The sequence below is a fragment of the Parasteatoda tepidariorum genome, chromosome 10 (genome assembly GCF_043381705.1).
Source record: "Parasteatoda tepidariorum isolate YZ-2023 chromosome 10, CAS_Ptep_4.0, whole genome shotgun sequence".
Taxonomy (NCBI): domain Eukaryota; kingdom Metazoa; phylum Arthropoda; class Arachnida; order Araneae; family Theridiidae; genus Parasteatoda; species Parasteatoda tepidariorum.
The window spans coordinates 61526525-61544802 of NC_092213.1; positions in this window are offsets into that span (position 1 = coordinate 61526525).

The following is an 18278-nucleotide window of genomic DNA, read 5'->3' on the forward strand; positions in this document are numbered from 1 at the left end:
TTAACCCTTTCGCGCCGACTGTCACAAATACGTGACAGCAAAAAACCGTATCAATCAGGGTAAAAAGATAAAACTGGTAATCAAAGTATTTCTTTAGCAGTTTATTTGTGGGCGGAGTTATAATTGTTTGATTTATTTAATTCACCATTACTTTGTTCAAAATAAAACTATTTAGTTATACTCTGAATTAACATTAATTATCTATACAGTAGAACCTCGATTAACCGAGGCAATAACGAAGTCTATTTTTTTTTATTTTTTTTTTAAATTTTTTTTTTCTCTTTTCCAAAATGAGCTTCGAAAAAATTATACACATTTTAGTTCGTTGTCCGTGTCGTTGTATTTTCTTGAGAATTGTGTTATTTTTGAAAATGTGTCTTTTGATATTTAACTAAGTATAGTTAAAAAAAATTTCATTTTACTTTTTAAAATTTACTACTAGAGTTGATTTTCGTTTTAAATCTTTTTAACTGTGAAACATCATGTATGTTCCTATATTTTTATCATTTAAAAAACGTTCCATTGTTTTTTACTCTAAAAGTAGTTAAATTCACAAGCACGGAAGGTTTTTATACATGGTTTCTATTAACCGATATTTCCGATATCTGAGGTACTAGCGGTCCCAATTAGCTCGGATAATCGAGGTCTTACTGCATATGATTAAACTTACAATAATTAAAGTAAAAGCAAAGTAAGTCTGTCAAATTAGCAACGACTACATTTAAGTTACCGTTTTTTATTTAATTACAACTTGATTCTGATTTTGTACGAATGCATTTCTGAATCACCCGTCCCCAAGGGGTTAAATAAATATGATCTCACACTAATTTGGATGAGTTTGAATAATATCTTGTTCCTCACAGCCCTGAGATAAATCCTAATAATTAAATAGTCATATTTCTATTTTCTACTTTTCTTACTCGCCTAACATTATAACCCTTTGCTTGGACAGAAAACTTTGAACCAAAATTTAAGTCATGTAGAATTATAAAAAGATATGTGATTCTTATGTCAGAGCGGAGATACGCAGTAAAGCTTTAAAACCTGTCGAAAAATATCAGGGAAAAAAAATTTCTTACCTTTCAAAACAGTTTATAAATTAAATATTGGTGTTAAAACTCACCGATAGAGCGCTTAATATTACCGTGGAAATTAAAGCTTTTCAAACTTGCATCAACTTTGTGAAACTTTTGCTACCGTTTTTTAATTTTTTTTCAGACAGTGGTCACCCAGCCCAAGCAAATCTTCATCGTCATAACAATTTGCATGGGCTCCTGAGGCCGCTTTCTTATTCATCTTGAAGTTTATTTAACCCTTTCTCGCCGACTGTCACAAATACGTGCCATCATAAAACCGTATCAATCAGGGTAAAAAGATAAAACTGGTAACCAAAGTAGTTATTTAGCAGTTTATTTGTGGGCGGGGTTATAATTGTTTAATTTATTTAATTCACCATTACTTTAGTTCAAAATAAAATTAGTAATACTTTGAACTAACATTGATTATATATATGATTAAACTAGCAATAATTAAAGTAAAAGCAAAGTAAGTCTGTCAAAGTAGCAACGCCTGCATTTAAGCTACCGTTTTTTTATTTATTTACATCCTGGTTCTGATTTTGTACGAATGCTTTTATGAATCACCCGTCACCAAGAGGTTAAAGTGGTGCTTTCTGCAGTAAAAGTGGGGGGAATGCAAATATTTCATATTTTACAGAGATGGCAACTGCTCCGAATTCTACAAAATATTTTTATTAACAGTGGAGAAATGTAAACAAAGATTATCAGTATTTCGGTTAATTTTGCCAATTTTCTTATTAGGCTCAACACGAAATGATTGTAACAGAGACGCATTTGATATAAGCTTTTGAAGTATTTACAACTAGTAAAAACACTTTAAATCGAATTTACTTAACCAAGAATTATACTACCCCTAGGAACCTACTATACCTACTTATACTAACCAAATGCTACCCCTAGGAAATATTCATCCGCAATCAGGAGCAAGTTGACATCTTTGATACTAGGTTAAAGATTCATCGCAACAGAAATAAGCAGCAAGTTGGCATGCAAATCTGATGGAAATAGAAGAGCTTATCTTCTTATTTTTCCAAATTTCAGGTGGTTTATTAAATACTACCATGTACCTTAAGAAATGTAAACTAGTATAATTTTAAAAGTTTACATTATTGCAAAAATAAGAGGGACGACCTGCAAGGCTTAACGGGATCTTAACCTTTAACCCCTTAGGGACGGGTGATTCAGAAAGGCATTCCTACAAAATCAGAATTGAGTTGTAATTAAATAAAAAACGGTAACTTAAATGTAGTCGTTGCTAATTTGACTGACTTACTTTGCTTTTACTTTAATTATTGTTTGTTTAATCATATATATAATCAATGTTAATTCAAAGTATAACTAAATAGTTTTATTTTGAACAAAGTAATGGTGAATTAAATAAATCAAACAATTATAACTCCGCCCACAAATAAATTGCTAAAGAAATACTTTGATTACCAGTTTTATATTTTTACTCTGATTGATACGGTTTTATGCTGGCACGTATTTGTGACAGTCGGCGTGAAAGGGTTAAACACAGGCAAATATTTTTCTTTTAATTTGAAGAATTTTGTTATTTTTCAATTTCTTTGAGATAGAACAGTTTCAAAAAAAAAAATAATTGACTGCTTATTAAAAGTCTTTCAAGTCATAATCACGATTTTCATGACTGTTATCGTGCCTACAGGAATGCCTCAGGCGATTATAATTGTTAGAAGTGATAGAAACTCATTTCAATTTTGTTTATTTATTATCCCTTTAATTATTCATTCGTAACTACCACTTACATTTCAAATTATTCTTGTGTAAAGCAGAATGGTTTTCTTTGTTATCAGTTATCACTTTCAATAGTAAACTAAAAGAAAAATATGATAGAAAAAATTGCAAATTTTAATCTCTTTCATTAAAATTTTGAATTTCATTGTTCACAACTTTTTATATAAATAGTTGCTTATGGTAACTGAGCGTGTAAGACGTCACAATATTTTTTCCCCCTTCTAATTTTAGATCTAAAGAAAATAAAACCATACGGGCTCTTGGCATTGAAATTATGACCACTGGAATGAATCTTAAATAAATCATAAACTTATATAATGGAAAAATCATAAAGTTAAGTAGAATATCATTAAAATTATAGAAACTAATACAATGTGGGAAAATGAAAATTATGACAACTTAGCACAATAAATAAGTTTTCGAAATCTTACCGGATATATCCTTTATTTCTTTGATTGATTATCAGAGCATGATTTATAGATAACACTGAAATATTTTTCATTGAATTATAAATGAGTAATTGAAATTTCAATGGCCATATTGCCAAACATAAATATTACTCATCTACCAACATAATGAATAAAATCTAAACTGAAACTAAAAAGGAAAGAATATAACAAAACAAAAATATTTCTTGATTAACAGTACCACTGGCGCCATCTGTTATTGAAATTATAAAAAGAGTCAAAACAACCACCAAACCCCTAAACTTTAGGGGTTCCTTAGGGACTAAAGGATATGCTAGATATGTGCATCAAGAAGAATTGCAGAGATGCCAGTCTGCTCGACTTTGTAAATAAATATTTTTAAGTGGTAACGAAATTTTAGTTCAGTAATTTTCCTTTTAAGTAATTTTCCTCCCAACACATATCAAGATTTCAAAGTACCACATCAAATGTAACGTTATTGCAGTTATCTCGTGGTCACTCTTTTAAAGAGTTGGCATAATTATCCTTATCCTGCAAGTTTTGTAATTTAATTCGCTACCAATTTATTAAAACTTTCATAGAAAGCGGAACAGTTGGTATCCCTGCTATTGCCAATAGTTGTTGAAGCGCTTAGGCATAAATTTAACCCTTCATTGTGTGCCATTTTGCATTTCCGAAAAACTGTAGTTTGATATAGAGTTTCTAGCGGAATTTTTTAAAATTCACTCTACTGAATACTGAGTGTCTCTACTTCTCTACTACGTAAGGAGTGGTAGGAAGTCGATAATACATTTCAGTTCATGATGCGATATGTTACGATCATATGTTTTCTTTTAGTTCATATTTTTTTCTTTCGATATTTTCAAAGGAGCAGACACGTGTATATATATGAATATAAACTTATACGTTCGTTATAAATTTGTACATTCAGACCAAAAATAAACTAAACCGAAAATACCTTTTCGGAAGAAAAGGAAAAAAAGCAATTTCTTCAAGCAGCCATCAGGAATAGAACTACAGCCTTCCCTAATTTCATCGTAATATTTTAACTTTAGTACCCTGGTTCATATACATTTACAAAAAAAAGGTGTCTTTGAGGTTGACAGGAGTGAAAAGATACACCTGAGGTAAAAATAAGGTTATGTTTTGCGCTGAAATTAACCTCATCAATAAATTTCAATTTTAAACTCATTTATGTTTCACAAAATCAACCTCTCAGCTATACTTTTAGTTGAAATTGTTTGAAATTATTCACATCACAAATATGTTTATATGCTTGAAATGTTGAAAAAAATAACCTGCACCCCTAAAAATAACCTCGCTAAGCTAGCTGCTCTGAAGTACATTTTTTTAAACCTCAAAACAACCTCTAGTGTGAATAAAACAACTTCATGCACCTTGATTATAAACTTTGGGAGGTATATTTCTTAAAGTTGTCTTTGATGTAAACTTCAAAGAAACCTTAAATCAAGCTTAACATTTCAAAACAACCTCAAAAACACCTTAAAGTTTTAAAAGGTAGTAGCATATATGATAAATGTTAGCACTAAAATTTTTTGAGGAATTTAAAGCAGTGATTTAATTTATTTTTTCAAAAAAGTTTAAATGATTGATAATAGCAAAAAGAAAATAATGTATCATTTTCAAAAAAATATTTAATTATTATTTTTTGTTGTTGCCAGATTTACATTGTTTAAGTATGCATAAAACCAAAATATATATATAAAAAAAGGAGTATTTTGTGATCTTCGCACCAATAAAAAAATACCCTATTCACATATCTGCTTAAAATCGGTCCCAATTGTCCTGCGCATTATTGTTTTTAAATGTTTTTATGAGGAGACATTTTATCAACTTCATTGTTTTTTTCTTCCTTAAATACAGAAGTGATTAGTTTTAATGAACGCCATATTTAATGAATGATATAAATCACGTTAGAAAACCCAAAGTTCGCCAACGCTTTATTATGATGCGTATCAGCTCAAAAATTTGTCAAAAATTTGAAAATAAAATATTTTCGTATAAGTAAGAATATTTGCTAGTTAGAACGCAATATATTTGGTCTTCCGGAAAGCACGTGCCGATCTTAGATAAACGGGGCTCCCTAAGGTCTGCCAAAAATATTCAAGTAGTAGCAAAATTTATATTATAAAATATATTTCTTGTTATTAAAAATGGATCATTAAATTTCCTTAATTACTTCAAAGATTTGGAAACTTATTGCATAGATAGAAGTCTGATACATGTTGGATAAAAATTTTAATATTACGTTAAATTGAAGTGGTTGCGAAATTAGGAAAACTTTGCATCAAATTGCTCTGATGAGTAGTTTGCTGACACTTGAATATTTTTGACGGACCTTTGGGAACTCCGTCTATCAGAAATCGGCGCGAACTTTTCGAACAACCCAATAAGTTAGAATTTTTGGTCCTAACTCACTAATTTTTAGTTAACAAGCCTCGTCTTTTGAGTCAAAATTTCATTTAAAATCTAGTCTGACTTTCTCTCCTATAGTATCTCCCTGCTTTGAAGCCTTATACAGACACGTTACGATTTCTGCACTATTTTATTTTTTTTTTATCTGTGTGAAGTTATAGTGGCAAAACTCACAGCGATTTTTTTTAATATGTTATAATAATTTCTATTTATTATTGATTTTTCCCAATGCTGTAATAATAAATGCTTCATTTTCTCTAATCTGATACAAAATTATATTCATTCAATAAAATAGGGGAAAAAGTTAAAAAAATTTTAAGTTTTACCAAAGGACACATAAAGACCATGCCTGAATATGCACCTGCTTGGAGATACAGAGTTTGGACAAAATTATGGAAACACTTCTATACTAACTCTATACAAGTCTATATAATTTCAAATGCTTCGGAAGATTTAAGTAGCTAAACTGTTAGCACAATTTGAAAGATTGAAGCCTTAAGAAATGATGTCCTTTTACTCATGCTTTACTCATACTGATCAAAACAAACGCAAAAAATTTATAAACATTTATTTCTTTTTATTACCACTATAAAAAAGAGCAATCCTGTTGAATAATTTCAAAATTGTGATAATAATTCCTAAAAATTTGTTGATGTACATAAAACTGTTTACAAAGAGTTACCATGGAAGTGCTTTTATAATTTAGGTGAACCCGTGTTGTTTTCTTTGTCCAAATTTGTTTAAAATTTTCCTGCTCTTCGTAAACTGTTTTCTGAATCTAATAAGTGACTTAATGCCATTGGGCTATAATGAATAGTTCCAATTAATTTAGATATCCAGGAGAAATTTGAATCTTAATTAAATTTTAAAAATAAACGTTTACGAATCAATTAACGTATTTTCCGAAACTGATTCTTCAAGATTACGGCAAATTTTTAAAATACTTTTAAAGTGGCTCTCGAGAATTTTCCCGTAAAGATACATTAGAGTTACAAAATGTCTTAATTCACTGTAATCTCTATCTTTTTGATCATTACAGTCCTTTTTTTTTACTGAATCATTCTCTCTGTTAAATATATACATTCATAGTTAACCCGACTTTCTTTTGCAAATTGTTACTTATATAATTGCAGGCGATATTAAGTTCTCAATCTAGAAAGCGTGATTTTCCAGAAGTAACAATTGAGACTCAAGCAGACAAAGAGAACAGGCGTGGTGGATCGACTGCACGTTCCGGATTTTCCCTCAAGATAATCCAAAACACACAATGGTATTTTTAAAAACTGAGTTCTCTCCTGCTAAAGGCCACATTCTACTACAGTGCGAAATTAATCGCAGAAGAATGAAAGAAAAAAAAATTAAAACCGCTGAGTCGTGGTCCAAGTGTATGAGTATGTAAAAAAATGAAAAGACCTGCCAACGGCTTGACTGATGGAGATATCAAATCGAGATGGGGGGGCCGGGCCCCACATGGCGCCGATTTCGTAAAGAATCCCCCCTTTATTTCTCCGCCCCATCTTAGCCTATCATTAGGCGGCGCCCTAGATTACTACTTATACTGCATGCCAATTATTTGAGAAGCACGAAACACAAGGTCGCTAGAATTTGGCAGTTTCTCGCCAAGAGATGGTTCATTAAATAGTAGCTGATTTGAGCGGCTAGAGCGAGACTAATAAGTCTATTATCGCCCGGCATTCGATCTGGTTAGTTCTGATTGGTTGAGGAGAGAGACTAATGTTTCAATTAGTGTTTATGTACGCTTTCGCTCTGAGAATCAGCACTCAATCACGTTGGTTATGAATTAGTAGTAAACCACAGTTTAGTAATAAAGGCTTAGGGGCACAAATGCACAGATTTTATTTTTCATCTTAACTCCCCACCAAAAAAAAGAAAACAATTTAAGCTTGAATTTTTTTAGCTCTGCTGCTAGTTTTTTATTCACGCATTCATATGCATGATAGTTTATTACTTATAAAGCGGATTTTACTTTTATCGGATTAAACTATTCACACTCATCTTAGTTTTAAAGATGAATTTACCTTATTTTATCATAACACAGATGTTGAACAACCAGCCTGAAATGATCTCGGGAACCTGGGCATGGGCACAAAGCCATCGGGGGGTCCTCTGAAAGTGTCGATAGCTTTCGATTAATAATCACAATATCAAAAGATAATTTTTTAGACAACAACAGATTCAAAGCAGCTTGATACCTTTATTTAGAAGTACATCATATAGAAATTCAAATTTTAATTTAGCTAAACTATGAAAAAACTGCGAAATTTTATTAATAGAGTAAGAGTTGTTGGTGAGTATAATAAAAATTATACAGGAAACAAGATATTCATACTAATTACTTAGCAAAGCATAGATAGCGTTCTAAAAATTCACTTGTGAGTTTATTATTTACATAAAACAAAACTATTTATCAAGTTTATTTGAGGTAATAATAATTTAATGAAATGGTAAAAAACTCGCATTAAATGTTATTTCACATTTTAAAATACTTACATGAAAGTTGACAATATGAAAAAGTGAAAAAAAGAAGTCCTTAAAATTTAAATGCCAAACTAGTAAAGAAAAAGAAAGAAAAATATTTCTTTTATTTACGTAATTTGGAATGGGAACCCTTCACAAGTTGGGTCCCCTGGGAACATGCCCAGAATGCCCTTCCGTAAATCAGTTCCTGACCGGTCTGCATAGTGGATGCCGTAATTTGAGTACAACTTCACTTCTGACTGCAGAGTTTCCACAAGTTTTAGAAAAATTTAACAGTGGTAACGAAAAGGAGACAAACCTCAATCATTTAATACATTTGTGACTACCTCTGTATGTTATTTTTTAAAAGGAAAATGCAACTGTATTGGAGTTCCGCCCTACTAGATCTTTAAACATTAAAGTGGTATCTTAAGAAAGAAAATTTCTACTAGCTTTAGCGAGGAATTACTATCACTTTAAAAAAATTTAAAACCTGCAGAAATCCTGTGGCAAACGGGACAAATTTTCATTTGTTGAAGTCTTTTAGATGAAAAATGGCAGGTACTTGACATTCAAGGAGTGCGCAAGGAGGAAGAACACGAAAACCTCCCACTGTTTGCACGACAAAAATATGACTTTATGATCCATCTACGACTAAATTATGGAGTATGTGCTGTGATCGATATAGACTGGGAGAAGTATACAAATCAATCAGCCGCATCAGGGATTCGAACTTGAGTCGTCTACAGCAGAAGAGTCGCTGCATTATTTTCCTGACTTGCATAAAATATGAAAATCTTTCAAATTATTTTTCAGTTTTTTCATTAAGATTTCTATATAGTGTTAAGAATTCATTTTCTTTTTTTTCTTTTGTCTCAGTGTTTATTTTATTTGTGTTTGATAAAATTCTATTCGCTTTGAAAAATAACTAAACAGACCTATAATAGACCACGAGACTCTGCATTCTTGGTTTTTATTTTCTCTAAAAGAAAAAATATAATCTGTGTACGAAAAATATAATATCTTCGTGCGAATAGAATATTGCAGGGGTAATTACAAGTTGATTTTAATTTTTTTAAATATTTGACAAAAAGGACATATATTAAAAAAATATTAGAATTGAATTTTAATACTATATACATAACTCGTTCGTTGTAGTGGAACTGGGAGTCTAAGGCCTTACGGCCCTTTTCCCATTATATACATAACTGCCTTTCCTTTCTTTATTTAATAAAACTGGGTACGTGGGCCGCGCAGCGGCACCTATCCCATACACCATGAAAATATAAACATTGAGTTACAGACATTTTGAGTTTAGCAACATTGTGGTAGCTATACAAAAGGTCAAGCACTTTGCTTGAAAAATTAAACATCTAGAAATTTACAGCTTTAAGAAGTGATAACAATTCGAAATTTGGCAGTCGTTAAGGTAGCCAATATAAAATTTACAAGCTCTTTGCTTGAGTAATTAAACATTTGAGTATCGAAACTGAATTGACACATATAAACATGATTTGAGAACATTAACTGCCAACAACTTCGGATTGACATAGTATTTCATTTTTATATTTAAATTGGTAATGAATCGTATGCATTTCTTTTTAATTCTTAAATTTATAAATTTATTTTAATATGTTTTTAAATACCACTAAACGCAAATAAATCAATCCTATAGATATGAGCTAATTATGACACTTGTGTAAAAATGATTTCATTCACAATTGCAATTTACTTGGTCCTTCTCTACCACTTGGGGAAATGCATCTTTGGAAAGAATTTAAGTTGGCAGGTCTGTATATAGCTACATTTTTAATCTAAAAAAAGAAACTAGAATTTTAGAGTTTATTGTTAAAAATAGATTATAAAAAGATCTATGGTTCGATTATTCATAGTAGGTTCTAGTAAGGTTTTCTTCTTCACCAGCATTACAGCCTGGTGCTGGCCAAGGATTCTTCAATCTGCTTACTATCAGAACGATTATACTGCAAGGCTTTTTCAATTGCTCCCTCCCAACATTCTCAGATCCTTTTCTACCTTGCTCAACCACCTCGTCTGTTGTTGTTCCCCCGATCTTTGATGGTTTTATTTTTTTTTTTGGCTGTACTTAATTTTTGCGCCTATTCCAATTACTTCGAATAATTTTAATTCAACTGTATTTCGATTTTTCCTTCTTACTTTATTCATCACTACTGTTCCGTCAAATTTAGGATGATAATCTGACGAACTCAACTTAAGGCTCATACTTATCAAAATTATTTATCGTGTTCTGTCCATGCTGACGTTTTAGACTGAAAAGAAATTCTCTGATAAACCCATTAACTTCTATTCGCGAATAACAGTCAATATAAAAAATATATCTTTAAGAAAAAAAATGGACCACCTAGTATAACTTTTGATCCAATGATCGGATTTTCACGTTCTAGGACTCGATCTTCAAGGTTTTAGAGGGTGACCTCAAATATGCTAATTAAGTAGTGCAGATAAGATTTTAAATTACGGTATCGGACACAAAAAAGTACTTTCTCTGAATAAACATACCTTTTTTCCAACAGATTCGGATTTTTGTCCCCCAAAATACATTAGCCGCAATCTGGAAAATATGGTCCCAATAGATTAGTCAGGAGAGCGCTCCAAAGTTTGGACACCTTAATGTTAATTTTACTTTTTGCGTACTTCGCTTTATCTCGAGAACTTTCGAAGCGAATGGAAAAATTATTGCGCTCAATTATAAAATTCGTTTATCCAAAGATCCATGCTAAAAATAACCAAGTATTTGATATTTTTGATGTATAATATAAGTGAATATAATATAAGTGATATAATATAAGTGAATGTTTGATATTTTTTATTATTTCTTTAAGAATGGTCAAAAAAGAGTTTGAATTGTACGGTATGTAATTTTTTGCATCTTTTTAAAGAATGTCACTTATTAATTAGCATATTTGAGATCCCCCCCCTCGAACCATTAAGACTGATTCCAAGAACGTTAAAATCCGATCATTAGATCAAAAGTCTACTTTTTTTTTTTCGCGCACTATACATACAGGAGTTAGACAAAAATATATAATCACTTCTGTTAAATAGTATGTAAACAATTTTAATTTTAACAGCAAATTTTTTGGAAAATTTTATATGGCAAAACACGATTGCAAAGTTGGCACAATTTGATAGATCATAATTAAAGCTTCTAAAAAAAATTTTTTTTTTTACTCGTTCAAAATTTGTATAAACCAAAATGATCGTTGAAAAGTTAAAAGATTTTTTTCCTTTTTAAATATCACTATAATTAAAAAAGCATTATAATATAAATTTTGCTATCTTGCATGGGTAAATATGAGTAATCATTTCTTAAAGTTTCAAGAATGATCTTTCAAAGTGTGCGAGCAGTTCTTCCATGTAAAATCTTCCCAAACATAAGAAAGATTGTTTACATGGAGTTAGCATAGAAGTATTTCCATATTTTTGCCCAGCCTCTGCATGCGTTCGTACCAAATGGATATTTCTGTAACCTTCCACTTCAGCTTTTAAAAACGAACTACTCTGTTATACTAAATAAATCCTAATAATGAAAAACTTGAGGTACCACTTTTTTTATTTAAAAAAAAGTATTTATTTTAAAAAGTCCCATCTTTTTCTTGTGGATTAGTTACATCCTGTATCTTACCTGCTATAAGTAACCTTTTATAATCCTTTCCCTCAGAAACCCTCATCCGCACCTAAATTGCGAAAATGCAGATTTTATAATAGTTCAGGACCCCCCTAGTTTTCTCTTAATAAGGGTTTATACTCTTCTTTCCTACTCTCCACCCGCCTTCAATTTCCCTGATGGAGAGTGAATGCAAGATTTTGCAATGACAAGATCTTGTTGGGAGGGCATTGATGCATTAGCAAAGACTAACATTAATAATGACTTCAGTTTTTTAAAAAAAAAAATCGTATTGATATGATACGTTATTTATATTAATGATGTAATATGGGAACATGAACATTATAATTTTGAAAAATACGTGCTAAAATCAATATAATTACAGTACCACTTTTTATCTTCAACAACTAAAGTCAGATATTTTCAAAATGTTAAAAATTTCTCTGTGAACTATCTTATGCACCAAAATAGAATCTTAGCCTAGTTTACTTGGCTCCTTTTGTTCTTTCGCTTACATTCTACTCTTACATCAAATCAAGCATTTAGCTGACAATTTAGCTTTGTTAATATTGACCTTAATAAGAAAGGTAGTTATAACTTTGATCAGTCCATAGTTTTAAATACATTTAGGCAGATATGTCAAGTTACTCTGGATAGCGGATTAATATTTTGGAATGGTAGTCTTTTAATATGTATGGCTCTTGGCTTAGTAAATTCGATATATAGAGTTTTTACACACCACTACTTTTTTAAAACCTTCGTTGAACAGCCAACCCAATTTTGGGTTTACGACTACTAATGTTCAACTCCTTAGCCTTGTAATTTTGAACCAATCCAGAAGACAAGGAAACTCCTGGATCAGTACCCCCAGAAGCATGATTTGTTATGGGAACATGGAGGACTTTGAGATTCGGCAGATTTAACGTGCATCAGTCACCATTTACTACACGGGGAGTCTTCGGCCGGCGAGGATCGAACCCACGACCTNCTTGATGGATGGGATGGGGGCTGCTCCGCGGCCCAGGTGCCCAATAGCCAATAGAAACTAGGACTATATTTAAGCAGTGTTGAGCCTTGTGAAAAATTGGCTAAATTAATCGAAAATCTGCACATTTTAGTTTATAAATCTCCACCGCTTTTTTAAAAAAATATTTTGACGAATGCGGAGCAGTTGACATTTTTGTACAGGATCATTTCAAATTTCACTCCACTGAAGACTTACACTGAAAAATACTCATAGTTTAAAGGTCAATTATTAAAAAAACTGACCGTAAATAAGACTAAAAGTTTATTCTTGGCAAAATAAGTTCTGCGAAGAAACTAATTAATTTACTACTTCTTATATTTTGTCAAGTGAGCACGTTCTCAAAATAGAAGCGTTGGTAATTGGTATTTAATAGGCTTTTCAATAAACTCATACCACGATGAAATACTTGGATACTTTTTTGCTTTCCGGCTCTGTCCTTTTTTTTTTCTCTCCTTTCTTTTTATATTCTTCTTATTTATTACAACTCTTCCATCAAATCAAGGACGATAATCCGCCGATTCTAGCTAATGTCTCATAGTGAAAAAAAAACAAAAAAAGGTAATTTTCACTTTGATATGTCCATGCTTTCATACTTTCTAAGTGATCTGACATAAAAGATCTTTTCAAACTACATCTCGCTGAAGTTTTCACAAAAAAAAAAAAAAAAAAAAAAAAAATGGAAAAGAGTAAAATTTTCTACTTGATATTCTCATCCAGCAACGCATCTGCCAAAGACACGCTTTAATGTGCCCTGACTTTGATCTTATTTCCACAACAGAAAAACCGAATCTCATCAGATTTTTTAACATTTCGAGACCTCGCCAGATTTTTTTTTTTTAAAGGCATACCCCTCTTCCTGTCTTTTTCTTTATTTTTTTCTTTCAGTGATTAAGAAATGACACGAGTTTCAGTGTCACCGTAAGCTATACTTATGCAGAACCAGAAACTACAATGTTCTTGTTACGCGGGCCCTCTCTGTGATGATTTAAGGCCCTTATTATGTGATTCTACGAATAGGATTCTAGCCCACCGAATGAATGATAGAGACATTTTTTGTTGATCAAAATTTTTTTTTTTTCTGATTGGGAGAATAAATGGTGTTGGTAGTGTCTGCGAACCTTTAGCAATCATCATTATTTATGGTAAGAGAGTTATCGAGTAATTTTCGCGAAATTTGAGTTCGGTTGCTTTCGTATCCTTGCAGAAGATTAATTGAAACTAGACCATTGATATTAAGTGCTCGAAAACTTTCCCCCTAGCTTCTTACTCTATAATTCCGACGATAGAGTAGTTTGGAAGTTCACGCTCGACTGATATCTTCGAAATTTCAACATCGTTTGAGTAGTTTTTCTAGCAATCGCTTCAGCTCCCCTAAAATTTCGGCCTAAAAAAAAAATTTTTTTTTTTTACCGTAAATTCCAAGTAATGTTGCGTAAAAATCTTTAGAAAACAAAATAGACAAAACCATTTTACTTTACTTGTCTGTTTAGCAGTGAACCACAATATTTATAAGATGATTTCTCGCCAAATTAGATAAGGATGGATATGAAAACATTGAATTGGATATGATAATTATTAAAATTCATTAGAAAGGGTTCACGAAGAATTTTTGTGAAACGTTAGTAAGTTTAAAAAAAAATAAAAAATATAAAAAAAACATATGTGTGGACTCGCGTAAAATCTGAGAAAGAAATAACATCTATGATAAAATCCTTGAAGACAAAAGTATTTAAATTGCTATTTAAAAAAATTGAACTTTCGGAAGCAAAACGAATACCAATCTGAATGTACTAAATTCCCATATTTCGCAATCTCAGAGCGTTACTATGCATTTATTATGCAAAAAAAAATTTTTTTTCGACCCATGAAAAAAGAAATTTAGTTATAAAATCTTCTAATGGGTTTCGCCCCGTGGTTTAGTGGTAGCGCTTCGCGTTCCCGTGCCACAAGTCCTGGGTTCGATCCTCAGGCCGGGCAAGGTTGACTCAGCCTTTCATCCCTTCAGTGGGTCGATAAATGAGTACCAAGCATGTTTGCGAACTAAACACTGAGAATTCCGTGTTCGGCTAACCACCTGACCGGAGCATCTGCTCCTGCACCCCAGAGCCCAAGGTCAGGAAAACTGAGATGAGCACAGTACTCCTTGGCCCTCTATGGGCTGTAGTGCCAATGAGTTTAATTTTTAGTTTTTTTCTAATGTGTTGATTTAATTTTTTTAAACTATTGTTTTTAATATTTTTTATCAATTGAATGTCGAAATTTTTAAATTAATGGAGCTGATATAACATGAATGGGGCTATCTTCTGTTGATATTAACTTTTGTAACTTCCCTTCCCTTTTTGGACTATACTACGTTGCCACAAACATCAAATATGGGGGAAAACTCATCTACCCCTTATGCTTATCCTACCCCGATTCTTCCTATAATATTTATATAGTACATATTTATCTTACATGGCACCATACATCCAATTATATAATCCAACTAGTGTATTTCTCTATCAGCAACACGATAGTTATTTTCAATTTGTTAGGTTGTCTTGATTTAAGTAGAGTTAATAATTGTAATAATTTAAGTAGAGCTAAAAAATTAATCATAAGTTAATTATTTATTTTAATTCATTTTGTTAGGTTGTGTTAAGTAATAATTTAAATAGTGCTGTTAGTTAGTTATACGTTAAGCATTTATTTAGAATGATTTTGCATTTTTATAGAAATGAAACCTTTGTTTTGAAATATTTATTTTTCTAAAATGGCTGCACAAATTAATATAAAGGGTCGAATTTGAATGGCTTCTGAATCGATATATCACTCATGAGCTGCAATAGTGGTACAACTCAAAAAATACGCGTTTTGAACAAAGAACAGGTGTAAATATGAATATACACATTCTTTTCAGCAGCAATACTTGCACAACTCATAACTCAGCTTGAAGGTAATCTTCGTTTAAGCAAACTGAGGCATTTCTTATGCATTTTCCTTAGCAATGAAAACTTTAAACCCACTTATCTCAAAACATGATTTTTTGAGTTGTGCCGCTATTGCAGCCCATGAGCGATGTAGTTTATACTATACGATACTCAAGTTGTTGCTCCAGATGTACTAGAGAAATAGTACAGCACATACTGGAGCATTAGATTGAGTTTTATATCTTATCTCAGGGCAGAAATAGAAATTATTTTAACACTTCTGCTGTCTATTATGCTGAAATATCCCGAACTCATATTTAGGGTGGTTTGTGTGATTTAATGGATGCCGGGGAGAAATTGTATTACTACATAAAATATAATACATAAAGAACTTTCCCAAAATTGAGGACGTCTGTTGAAAATAGTTATAACTGAAATCAAAGTACTTCCGCGAGGGCAACAGCTAGATGGCGAAAAAATATTGTATGTTGTGCAAGATAATTTTAAAGGTGACCAAGCTGGCCCGCCAAAGGTGGCTAGTATATAACATTGCTATATTTGCTATACAAATTGAGTGTTTTTTTCATTGCCACCCTTTTAAGTCTGTACTTCTGCTATGAAGTGCCCGCAAGTTTGCTCTGCTGAATCAACTGTTCATTTTTACAAAATTTCCCAGAATGGAACAGTTCGTAATGTTTTAAAATTTCCTTCGTTATCTGACACACAACCCAACCNAGCGCTTGGTACTAGAATTATTTTTCATCACTCTTTCAGGGTGGGGTTTATGGTAGGTTATGGGTTATGGCGGTGGGATTTATGGTATAATATAGAATGCTGGAGAATTAGGCGTGTGAAACAAGAGGTATTCAACAAAAATTATAAGGGCTTGATTTGTTTAGTTCTCTAATAAACAGTCCCTGTAAACAGCAAAGTATCGCTTTCACTTTTACAAGCATTGGAAAAATCAATCAAGAAATGCGAAAGCAAGAATTTTTATTTGTTTATCTCTAACTTTGTTCGTTTTAAATTCAAATAATTTCTCTTACTTTCTTTTAAGACTTTTAACTGAAATTTAATTTTGCTATTTTGAAAAAAATTCTCTAATGAATTATGTTTTATAATTGTATTCGTTAACGTTTTGAAACAGTGATAAAATACTACGTCATTTAAAAATACTAAATGCTGCACAGATAGTCGGTGAGTGATTTTTCAGCTATTTTTTGGAATCGAAACCTTATAGTACCTTCAATCTTCTTTTTTATATTTTTTAAATCTTTCAACTCGAGCCGCAATGGTTCTGGGGATAGAGCGTTCGCCTTCTAATGAGGTGAACCAGGTTCGAATCCCAGTCGATACGAATTCCGCATCCGGCTTGCACCAACCACAGTGCTGACGTGAAATCAGTGGTAGATTGATCGTGGGTTAGAGTCCCCCTGCCGTCAGGCTAACCCTGGGAAGCTCGCGTGGTCTTCCTTTCCATGTAACGCAAATGCGGGTTAGCTCCATCAAAAAGTCCTCCACGAAGGCAAATTTCTCCCAATACTCGATCCAGGAGTTCCCTTGTCTTCTAGATTGGGTTCAAAATTACAAGGCTACGGAGTTGGAATATTAGTTGTCGTAAACCCATAAAATTGGGTCGGCTGTTCAATGACGGTTATAAATAATAAAATCTTTAAACTCGAAACCTTTATGAATGAGTATTTCACTTCCTTTCTCTCCCCCCCCCAAAAAAAAAAATCATCCAGGAAAGCGAAGAGAAATTAACAGACTGAGCGCAATATTTTACTCCTGGTTAGACATCTTCCGATAAACGTACTAAGTAACAAATTATTAACTCTCACCCTTGGGGCTATGATTATTCAGTGAGTTGAAAAGATGTTTACTATCTGCACTAATAACTGGTTCGACTGATGATACGCCAATTATGGATTCTTCCTGAAGAGTGAATGTACGAGGAAAAAAACAAAAAAAACTTTATCAACTCTCGGCGCATGTGTTGTAAGGCAAAGAGTAGATTAGAAAATGATGTAAGATAGGTTCATATTTCTTTTACAAAATAGGCCTCTTCTAATCGAATAAAAATCTTTTCCTCGTCGTTAAAAATGCATTGAAAATATTTCATATTGATAAACCAAGATTCTGAAACTGATTCGGTTATTATTTATTGTGGGTTTCAAACTGAAATATGTCAGAAATATGTAAATCGAGGGAAATTTTCTGTTGATAAATATTAATCTCTTCCGAGTAATATGCTTAATTTCTGCTTGGTAATTATGTCGTAAATTTTGTGGGTTTAACGAGAGTTTATTAGAATGAAATTGATTAATGTTGATTTGAATGGTAAAATATGGTTCTTGTTCAATACTTTCATGACAGTAATTTGCATAGCTATGAAACTAATTTATTGCTCTGTTATGTATTTGATAAGTGACATACATAATCAATCAATTACTGAAAATCGCAGAGTAAGATTGAGCCTAAACGTCGAAAGTAGCGAATCTTGTTTCTAAAACTATATGC